Genomic DNA, 9,385 nt, shown 5'->3' with positions numbered 1-9,385 from the left:
ACTTGATGCTATTGCAGCCAATCCTAGGCTGGCAGCACCCACGCCATTCCTAGGCATCCCATATCAGTAGCTCAATGCCATAGAATCAGAATCAACCAGGTTGAAAGAGACCTCCAAGATCATCCACTCCAACCTAGCACCCAGCCCTATCCAGTCAACCAGACCATGGCACTAAGTGTCTCATCCAGGCTTGGCTTCAACACCTCCAGGGATGGCAACTCCACCACCTCCCTGGGCAGCCCATTCCAGTGCCAATCACTCTCTCTGCCAACAACTTCCTCCTAACATCCAGCCTATCTCAGAGAGCTCTTCCAAGCCCCACCATTCTCTGATTCTACAATGCTTAAGTTAATCTACTTGATGCTGTTGCAGCCAATCCTGGGCTGGCAGAGCCCACACTTATTCCCAGGCATCCCATCTCCATAACTCCATGCCATGTCCTCTCCCACCTTGTGAACTGTGCAATGTTCTATCCCTAGATCAGATTTTGTTGACAGCTGCTAGAAGATCGAAGCATTGCTGGAATCCTTCTCCTTCAAGTGTGGATATCAGCTGTAACACTTCCAGCTGCCTTCAGGGGCTGACAGCTTGCAGTAGGGTGCAGAGACATGAGATGTCCCTCCGTGCAGAGCCATGCAGCTTAAAAATAGGCTGAATACATTACTGGTCAAAACATGTTATAAATATTGAACTCTCCCTGCTCTCTGCTGACACATGCAGCTCAGCTGAACCAGCACAGTGTAGCCAGGGAGTCTTCAGGTCTATGCTCCACTGTGTCACAGCTCAGCATCAGGATGGAAGGATCCCAGCCTCACTCCAAGGTGTTAACAGAGCTCCCAAAGCTGATATCTGACTTCCTTCCAATGTTTCTGGTAATCATTTAGAAGTAATGAGAGAGCAGAAACACTCTCTCTGCTAACGAGTTCCTTCTCACTCTAATGTCCTCCTGGATTTCTTCTCTCCTGTCCCACCAAGGAATCCAGGAAAGCCAAATTTAAGAGGTCTTGCACTGCAAAAAGATGGTGCCCATTGCCTTTAAACATGGCTCCCTTAGCAGCTCTGCACACAGAAGATGAGGACCTGGAGAGAAAACAAGGTCCAAATGTATGTTCCCACCCTGTTGGGATGGCACCAATTTTCCTTTCTGTGTCACTACAATACATAGAGTCATCGAATCAACCAGGCTGGGAGAGACCTCCAAGCTCAGCCAGTCCAACCTAGCACCCAGCCCTGGCCAAGCAACCAGACCATGGCACTAAGTGCCCCAGCCAGGCTTGGCTTCAACACCTCCAGGCACAGAGACTCCACCACCTCCCTGGGCAGCCCATTCCAATGCCAATCACTCTCTCTGACAACAACTTCCTAACAACATCCAGACTAGACCTCACTCAGCACAGCTTGAGACTGTGTCCCCTTCTTCTGTTGCTGCTTGCCTGGCAGAAGAGACCAACCTCACCTGGCTACAGCCTCTCTTCAGGGAGTTGTAGATAGCAATGAGGTCTGCCCTGAGCCTCCTCTTCTGCAGCCTGCACACCCCCAGCTCCCTCAGCCTCTCCTCACAGGGCTGTGCTCCAGGCCCCTCACCAGCTTCCTTGCCCTTCTCTGGATACCTTCCAGCACCTCAACATCTCTCTTGAATTGAGGAACCCAGAACTGGACACAGCAATCAAGGTGTGGCCTGAGCAGTGCTGAGCACAGGGGCAGAAGAACCTCCCTTGTCCTGATGCCCACACTGCTCCTGAGCCAGCCCAGGATGCCATTGGCTCTGCTGCCCACCTGGGCACACTGTTGTCTCAACTTCAGCTTCTCTCTCCCAGCACCCCCAGCTCCCTCTCTGCCTGGCTGCTCTCAGCCACTCTGGCCCCAGCCTGGAGTGCTGCTTGGGCTTGTTGTGGCCAAAGTGCAGAACCCTGCATTTTCAAAGTCACAACAGAGCACTCATTCAGCTGAGCTAAATTCTGTGAGCTCAGCAGCATCAACAATAGCAAACATCATATTTCCTCTTTCTTCACAGATCAGAGGAATGATTTTGGTGTTCCTCCTTCCATCAACATGGTGCTGTTCATGGTCACAGTCTTTCCTTGATTGGACACAGCTCCTGCTCATGGTTTGGCCAAGCACTGGCACTAGAACTGCTTCACATTAGCAACACACCATGCACCTTCCAGAAGTTATATGCACATTGCACATGTCCACCAGGCATGTTCACTGGAACAGGCTGACAGCTGTGCTGGAGTCACCCTCCCAGAAGGGATTTAGAAGCCATGTAGATGTGGTGCTGAAGGACATGGTTTAGTGGTGACCTGGCAGTGCTGGGTTAATGGTTGGACTCAAAGATCCTAAAGGCCTCTTCTGACCAAAACAATCTCTATGCCTGATTTCTGATCTTGGAACAAGACCAAAGCACCCAGGATTTCACAAGATCAAACCTAAGGAACATTCTGCTTCTACCCAGGAAAATGAAAATGTGATTAAGTCTAATTCTAACTCAGCTGGTGTCACAAGCATCACTTTGCCTAGATACAGAAAAGAATAAGTTAGAGCCTCCTCTGCTTCAGGAGCCAACACTGGTGATTGAATTCTGACAGTCAAACCTGGCACATGGCCACAGAGGATAGAAGAGGCAGAAAGAGAAGAGATTTTGAGGACCTGAAGCAGAATTTAAAGCCTTGTAGCTATAGGAGGGCTTCTTATAGCTGATCGGGAACTGCAGGAGACAATCACCTGGAACCCCATGGTGTCTTTTTAGCATCATTTCAAACTCGGATGTGATCAAGCTTCCCAGGCATGATTAATTCCTCTGGACTGTCAGAGTGGAGAGAGCTGCTCACCCACCTGCTCTTCATCCATCATGAACCCAAAGCAAACCCACACTTGCTCATTGTCTCAGCCAAAAGTGCTCACCCCTGTGCACACAACTGTATTGCAGTTCTTTCTGGAGCAGCAGAAGAGGAGATGCCAGAGCAGACCATAATTTGTTGGCTCCACCTTTTCTTCTAGCTTAGAAATGCTTTTGCCCTCCTCTGTATTTTCAGTGTTTCCCCCATCACCACCTGGCAACCTGTCATTGTGTTACACAGCCTCCCCTGACACACTTCTCTTGGAGGGTGAGCAGGCTTCTAGTCCAGCTTGGAAGCTATTCTGTGAACCATCTCCTGGGAAAGCAAATCCCAGCCAGGAAGCTGAAGTACCAGGGAAGGTTTTAACTGCATGTGCAAGCTGAGATTTTTGAGCTTGTCTGAACAATTCCATTAAATGCCTTTCTTTGGTCCTGAGCACTGAGTAGAGAAGTCCAGTTCCCACTCAGACTCTCCAGCCTGGACTTGAAGGAGCCCACTGATAAGTCATCCCTTCACATCAGCACTTTTGTAATACCAGAACAAACCCAGCTTTGGCTGCACTGCCTTGAGGGAGGAAACCATCTGGTTGCATTGCTTTCAGAGGCAAAACAGTTTTCCTTCTCTCTCCCATCACACTCCAAAGCCCGGAGCAAAGGTACTTTTACCTTGTCTCAGGATGCTCTGCACATCAGGATCCCCTTCAGGCAGCTTCTCCCTTGCAATCAGCACCCTCAGAAGGAAAGCTCCTATGAAGGGACGACAAAAAGCTGTGACCTCAAAAGGAAAATGCAAGTCCTGCAGGAAAGCTCACAGAGCCCACAGCCACGTCCTGTGTCTCACAGCACTTCTGCTAGTGGGAAGAACATGGACCCCAGGGCAAAAGGAAACCATTACCAAGAGGTAGGGTAAATAATGTCAACTTATGCTGAAAGAGGGAAGGTTTAGGGTAGATATAAGGAAAACATTTTGTACACTGAGGGTGCTCCAACAAGTAAGATAAGTTAGATAATGGTAAGTAAGCATCAGTAAGTTTGCAGATGACACCAAGCTAGGAGCAGCTGTGGAGCTGTTGGAGGGTAGGAGAGCCCTGCAGAGAGACCTGGCCAGGCTGGATGGGTGGGCAGAGGCCAATGGGATGAGATTGAACAAGGCCAAGTGCAGGGCTCTGCACTTTGGCCACAACAACCCCAAGCAGCACTCCAGGCTGGGGACAGAGTGGCTGAGAGCAGCCAGGCAGAGACAGACCTGGGGGTGCTGGGAGAGAGGAGCTGAAGTTGAGCCAGCAGTGTGCCCAGGTGGGCAGCAGAGCCAATGGCATCCTGGGCTGGCTCAGGAGCAGTGTGGGCATCAGGACAAGGGAGGTTATTCTGGCCCTGTGCTCAGCACTGGTCAGACCACACCTTGAGTGCTGTGTCCAGTTCTGGGCTCCTCAATTCAAGAGAGATGTTGAGGTGCTGGAAGGTGTCCAGAGAAGGGCAAGGAAGATGGTGATGAATCTAGAGCACAAGTCTTGTGAGGAGAGGCTGGGGCAGCTGGGGTTGTTTAGCCTGGAGAAGAGGAGGCTCAGGGGTGACCTTCTTGCTCTCTGCAACTTCCTGGAAGATTGTAGTGAAGTAGGGGTTGGGAGTGACCCACAGGGGTCACCTAGTCCAACCTCCCTGCCAAAGCAGGATCACCTGGGGCAAGTCATGCAGGAATAGATCCAGAAGGGTCTTGACAGTCTTCAGAGAAGAAGACACCTTGTGCTGAGCTTCAGCACTGAGTGGAGAGTGATCGCCGTGGAGAGCAGAGCAGACCAAAGGCTTGCTTAAGGAAGCTGGCACCACTGCTGGGAGAAAATGGGCACTGTGGTGCTATGAAGGCTGTCTGGGAGCTTGCAAGGTGTTTCTGCACTGCCAAGAGGACACAGTTAGTAGCAGAAGTGCTGGTAGTCAAGGTTTGGCTGTTAAACAACAAGGCCTGCTTTGTAGGGTGTACCTGGGAGGGTCATGACCAACCAACAAATGGGGGAGGAATAAATCTGTTGGACTTAACCTGCTTCACACCAAGGCTGCACCTTGATGGAGCAGACCACATGATGACCAGAACTGATGACCAGAGAAGCAGGCATCTCCCATCATGTAAATCTCAGATGAGGCTGTTTGACCCAGCTGCATCAAGTCTGCATAACCCCTTTTGAGCACTCTGCAAAATAAACTGCAGCTGTAGGGTGATAGATCCTGCCATCAATTTTGAGAGGTTTGAAGGAATCTGTGCAGAACAACCCCTTCTGAGTAGCCTTGGCTGTACAAGATTTGTCTGATAACTGGAGACAGTTGTGTATAGATATCCAGATTGATGTCTACGTTGAAACCGAGACTGGTAGGAAGCAAATCACTCTGGTGCAGAGGTGACTCTTGCAGAGGCTATGTGCCATGGACCCAACTCCTGTTCATCAGCAGAAGCTTTTCCTCTGCTGTGCTCAGCATTTTTGCAGTGGTGTCCAGGTGGGCTTGGAATCTCTCCAGAGAAAAGACTCCACAGCCTCTCTGGACAGTCTGTTCCAGTGCTCTGGCACCCTCACAGCATAGAAGGTTTTCCTCCTGTGGAAAAGGTTCCTGTTTGTGCCCATTGCCCTTATCCTTCCACTCAACACCACTGAAGAGTGACTGGTCCCATCTTCTGGACACCTGCCCTTTGCATGGTAAAGAGCTCTCAGAAGATCCTCTCTCAGTCTTCTCCAGGCTCTCCAGCCCCAGGTCTCTCAGCCTTTCCTCCTCAGAAAGATGCTCCAGTCCTCCCATCACCTCTGCTGGACTCTCTGCTGTAGTACCCTGTCTCTCCTGAGCTGGGGAGCCCAGAACTGAACACAATACTGATACTAGCTCAAAGTAGAAACAGAGGAGAACCTCCCTCGACCTGCTGGCCACATTGCCCTTAATGCAGCCCAGGAGACCATTCACCTTCTTGGCCATGATGGCACATTAGTGGCCCATGGGGAACTTGTAGCTCAGCAGCAGGTCCCATGTCCTTCTCTGCAGGGCTGCTCTCCAGCAGGTCAGCTTCTACTCTGTGCTGGTGTAATGGTTTAAAACGGTTTCAAAGTGTCCTGTCCCAACAGACCCTGCTAAGAAGATTGTTCCTGTCTTTCTGAGAGGCCCCTTTAAGCACTGAAAGGCCACAATAAGGTCTCTCCAGAGCCTTCTCTTCTCCAGGCTGAACAACCCTAACCCTCTTAATCTGCCCTCACAGGTTCTCCTCTGATTAACTGAGCCAAGATGACATTCAAGTAGGAAGTGGAATAAATAAAATGCAGGGAGTCTTTTCATAAAGGTATTTAATTCACCAGAAGGGACACTTAAACATACAGCAGCTCCTTATTTACATTGAACTCCTCTTTCTGCATCCTGTAAGCATCAGAAGCAGTTTCTAATCAATTACAATCCAGGGAGCAGCAAATCAACAGGATCACCTGAGCTGCTTAACCGAATCTGTTGCAAAGTGCATTGCCTTTTTCCCTCTGACTTTCTTCCCTTTGCCTTTGAAAGCATCTCCCTTCTGAGTTTTCTTTTCAAGATACACATGTGCAAAAATATCTCCAAGCAAGAAGAGACTACATTTTAAACTTCATTGCCCTCAACCTCAGATCCTTTCGAGTCTATTGTGTTGCAGCCTTTTTGGCATCACCGTTGCTGGTGACATCTAACAACAAACAGCCCAAGCAGCAGGTACCAGCTAATTCAAATGGAGATCACAGAGTCAGCCAGGGAAGAGTTTGAGAAAGAAATCCTTAACATTTCTCTAACCTCTGGGCTCCTCTTTACCAGAAAGGATGCTCTTCACAAGCTAATAGGAGAATGTAATATTGTTTGCCAGTTTAATTGGATGTGCTCCTGCCCTATTATGAAAGAGATTGTCTCTTGCTGACCATGTATAAAACATAGGATGGGAGCTGATGCTGGGGGCTCAAAGTGGGTGGGGGGGGGGGAAATAAAACCCCACCCAGCAGTCATTTGTGATGATGTGACAGCAATGGGGATGTTTTCTTGGCCTCCATTTCCAGTGCAGAAAAAAATGACTTTGAAGAATGGATACGACAGAATCATGTAGGATGGGAAAGATCTTAAAGGGTCATCTTCAGACCATCTGAAGACCTCTAAAGATCATCAAGTCCAGCCATTAACCCAGCACTGCCAGGTCACCACTGAACTGTGTCTCTCAGCACCACATCCACACAGCTTTTAAGGTCTTTCTTAAAGAGGGCTGCAGCAGCTCTGCTGTGAGCACAGACTGAAAGAGTTGGGGCTGTGCAGGCTGCAGAAGAGGAGGCTCCCAGGTGACCTTCTTGTGGCCTTCCAGGATCTGAAGGGGGCTACAAAAAAGCTGGGGAGGGATTTTTGAGGCTGTCAGGGAGTGACAGGGCTAAAGTAAATGGAGCAAAGCTGGAGGTGGAGAGATTGAGGGTGAAGGTGAGGAGGAAGTTGCTAACCACCAAAAGGAGATTGGCCCCAGCCACTTGACACCCACCCCTCAGAGATTTGTACACACTGATCAGGTCCCCTCTCAGCCTTCTCCTCTCCAGAATAAACAGCCTCAGGTTTCTCAGTCTCTCTTCATATGGGAAATGCTCTAGGTCTGTAGTCATCCTTGTGGCTCTCTGCTGGACTGCCTCCAGCAGATCTCTGTCTCTCTTGAACTGGGGAGCCCAAAACTGGACACAGTACTGCAGGTGTGGTCTCAGCAGGGCAGAGTACAGGGGGAGAACCTCCCTAGACCTGCTGGCCACACTTTTCCTGATGCACCCCAGGATGCCATTGGCCCTCTTGGCCACAGGGGCATATTGCTGTCCCATGCAGAACTTGCTGAAAGACCTCACAGTTTGCATATATGTCTTTATAATTTGTACTTGGTTTTTATTTCTTAGCTTTCCTCTTTATTTCCTCATTTCCCCCCTTAGCCAGGTGTGGCTTGCTCTTCTTTGCCAACACAGTGAGCCACTGAAGATGTCTGGTTACCACTCCAGGCAGAAATGACAAAGGGCTGCTCATGAAAAGGCTGCTTGCAGTGCAAACACTACAGTCCAGTTTTCATTTTTATTACTTGTTTAAATCTCCCTTCTCCCCCATCTCCCTCCTTTCCTCTTCAGATTTTCCTCCATCTCCCTCTTTTTCTTTCCATCTCCTTCCTTCCTCTCCACCTTCCTCTTTCCCCCATCTTCCTCTTTTCATCTCCATCCTTTCAGCACCACCTCCCTTTTTCTGCCTCTTTCCCCTTTTTCCCCCCAAACCCAGAGCACCTGAGTTCTCTTGGAGTCTCCTCCCACCCCAGGTGTGACCACTTTGCCCTCCCTGCCCACTCCCCTATTTAATGGGCCCCAGGGAAAGCAGCAGCCAAGCTTGCCCAACTGGGCAGAGGGATCCTCCTCTCCTTGTCACTGGTGAGTCCCTATGGTGTGCACTGGGTGATTGGTGAAGGGGATCAAAGGCCGGGGGGCCTGGTGGCCCCCCGGTTACGTAGTGCTAGGCTTGATTGTGATTCTGCCATCCCTCACAATTGCTGGCTGGGCCTTTGTACTTAACCTGAGCTCCTCTGTGCTTAACTGCTTCTTTCTTCTCCCTTGTAAAGCTGGCAGGAATAAATCTGCAAAAATTGCTGTCTCCAACTCCCTGAAGGGAGGCTGTAGCCAGGTGGGGTTGGGCTCTGCTGCCAGGCAAGCAGCAACAGAACAAGGGGACACAGTCTGGAGTTGTGGCAGGGGAGGTCTAGGCTGGATGTGAGGAGGAAGTTGTTGTCAGAGAGAGTGATTGGCATTGGAATGGGCTGCCCAGGGAGGTGGTGGAGTCACCGTGCCTGGAGGTGTTGAAGCCAAGCCTGGCTGAGGCACTTAGTGCCATGGTCTGGTTGGTTGGCCAGGGCTGGATGCTAGGTTGGACTGGCTGAGCTTGGAGGTCTCTTCCAACCTGCTTGATTCTATGATCAATTTTATGAGAAGTCTGCATTGACATCCTGGCCAATCAACTAGACCATGGCACCAAGAGCTTGATACATTTCAGAGCCTGCAGGCACCTACCACTGGACTATGAATCCGCCAGCAGCAGGTCAGTTTTCACTGTGCGCTGGTGCAGTGGGATGCGGGATGTGGTCCACGGCAGGCTCATGCAAATATTATCCTGTTAATAATCAATAACTGCTTGCAGGGCGAGATGATTCAGGGCAGATTGTTAGGTAATTGCTATTATTGTTATTCTGGTTTAAAACCAGCTCCTCTTTGCTGCTGCCACAAGTGATCTGAAGCGATGTCTTTTTAATCTGCGCGCAGGCAGGGCGCAATCCATCACGCGGCTGGAACCAAACCTCTGCGCCAAGCAGGAACCAAAGCTCGGTGCCGAGCGGGGAAGCAGCTCTGTTATTTAAGTTCCTGCATGCTAAGGTTCTGTTGATTGCTCTGAGCACCACCTCCGAAAGTTAACCGGCTTTAAAGTGATGCTCACGGCCCACTTTTGCAATCAGATTTGCATAGTGCACAACGGAGTCGAGGAGAAAGGAAAAATTAGCTGAAGTGCTGT

The sequence above is a fragment of the Pogoniulus pusillus genome, chromosome 7 (assembly GCF_015220805.1).
Source record: "Pogoniulus pusillus isolate bPogPus1 chromosome 7, bPogPus1.pri, whole genome shotgun sequence".
Taxonomy (NCBI): Eukaryota; Metazoa; Chordata; class Aves; order Piciformes; family Lybiidae; genus Pogoniulus; species Pogoniulus pusillus.
The sequence above is the reverse complement of the archived record's forward strand: the minus strand, read 5'-3'. Positions refer to the sequence as shown.